This window comes from Sorex fumeus, unplaced genomic scaffold (genome assembly GCF_029834395.1).
Source record: "Sorex fumeus unplaced genomic scaffold, SorFum_2.1 ptg000037l, whole genome shotgun sequence".
Classification (NCBI taxonomy): domain Eukaryota; kingdom Metazoa; phylum Chordata; class Mammalia; order Eulipotyphla; family Soricidae; genus Sorex; species Sorex fumeus.
Genome location: NW_026606094.1, coordinates 15,237,936 through 15,240,250, shown reverse-complemented (window position 1 = coordinate 15,240,250; position 2,315 = coordinate 15,237,936).

Genomic DNA, 2,315 nt, shown 5'->3' with positions numbered 1-2,315 from the left:
TGCTTTGCATACTGGAGACCTGAGGTTAGTCCCTAGCACCAGAGTGACACGCCCCCCCCCCCCCCCCACACACACACACACACCAAGCACTGAACTAGGAATAGCCCCTGGGGATCTGCCAGATATGACCCAAAAGCCAATACAACACAAAAAATTGGCTTCAATGGGCTAATTGCATGTTTTGCATGCAGGTGGCCTGAATTCAACCCTTGGTACCACATGGTCCCCTGAGCTCTGCCTGCCTAACCTCTTGGGTACTGCTGAGTCTGTCTCAAAAACAGGAAAAAAATTAATATTTCTGGAAACATATATGTATTATAGCTAGCACAGCCAGCAAAGATAAATGAATAGAATTAAATTCTCATCAGATTGCGGATTTCTATTAGTTGCTTTTTTTATATTTATAAAGCTTGCAATACTTATACACCATTAACCTCACACACAATGAACTAAATATTACCATTATTTCCTGCTTAAGATTATGAAATTGAAGTTCAGAACTATTTCACAAATTAGCAAAAATCACATAGCCAATTATTTTATAGTTTAAAATATAGAGAAGTTAGATTCAATATATGATGCCTCTTTATAAGAGGAAATTATTTTACCAACATGCAGATGTTCTTTTCTTCAACACCATTCAAAATATTCTATTCCAAAAGTTCTGCTGTATAGTAATCTCTTATTTTACTGTCAAATATTGTGAATTAAGAAAGCATATACTAACATAAACCAACTCATCTAATTGGTTAGTATATAAATTAGAACACATCAAAGTTTCTAACTTAGAATTTAGAGTCTAGATTTTCTCTAAATTATTAAGATTATAAATAAGTACTGATAGTTAAACATTGTAATTGTCACTAGTGTTATGAGGTATGCAGCATAGCTAATTAAGAAATACAGAAGAGGGAAACAATTTATTTATTTATATATTTTTAATTTTTATTAGTGAAATACCACGAGGTACAGTTGTAGACTTACAAATTTTTGTGCTTGGGTTTCAGTTATACAATGATCCAGTACCCATCCCTCCACCAGTGCCCATTCTCCACCATTTACATTTTTTTAAAAAAAAATTTTGTTAGTGAAACACCATGAGGTACAGTTGTAGATTTACAAATTTTTTTGTTTGGGTTTAAATTGTACAATGATCAAACACCCATCCCTCCACCAGTGCCCATTTTCCACCACTGCAGGTCCCAGTATCCCTCCCACCCCCCATCCTCCCATCCCACCCTGCCTCTGTGGCAGGGTATTTCCTTTTATTCTCTCTCTTCTTTTGGGTGTTGTGGTTTGCAAAAGAGGCATTGAGTGGCAATCATGTTTGGTCTATAGTCTACTTTCAGCATGCTTCTCCCATCCTGGGAGGATCAAGAGCGAAACAATTTAAAACCTACTTTTTCTTCTTTGATTGGTTGTTTCAATGAGTCACATCAGTCTCATATGTACTTTTCATTTGTGCCATTCATTTTGCAATTACAGATTACTTTGTAGGGTTGTCTTCTTAGATATTGAATTCTAGCCTTTCATAGTCTTTAAAATTAGGGCATGCATTAAGTCCAATAGTTAAAAAAAAACTTCCTCTCAACCTCTCTGCTTCACACAGTGTCGCGCCAGATTCCAATATGTGCCTAACTGTATTTGCTTTGTTCCTCTCCGTATGTAAAGTTGCCTGCAAAATTAGTCCTGTTCTATTCCCAGAGTTAATTTCATTGAGACGGGAACAGATTGGCTAGATTATTTATTCAAATAAATGTTTTGGAACTTATCTTCAAGACTAGTTCCATCCTAAAAAGGTGCTCCAAGTTTGATAATCGGCCTTGCACCCTCAATCTGGAGCTCCCAGATGCCCTCTTGTGTAAAGCATACCATCTAGTCTACTATCACTCTTAAATTTCTAATCTAATCACTTTCCTCAACTACTCCTAGGAAAACAATGGAAACTAGTTGATAGGCTTCTCGTCTGCTTGGGGAGATAGCTCAAAGTGCTTAGAACAGACTTTGCATAACAGAGGCCTGTGTGAAGCCCGGGCTGGGCTCTGCATGGCTCCCCAAGAAGTAGGAGTGACCTCTGACTGAGAATTGTCCCTGGGCACAGTCCTGTGGGTCCAAAACCAAAGAATGAAAAGGAGGAGAGAAGTTGAAAGAAGGAGGAAGAGGAGAAGGAGGAGGAGGAAGAAGAAGGAAGGAGAAGGTGGAGGAGAAAAAGAGGAGGAAAATAAAAGAGAAGGAAAGGAGGTGAAAAGATGGAGGAAAAGGTGGAGAAGGAGAAGGAGGAAGATGAGGAGAAGAAGGAGGAGAAGAAGAAGAAA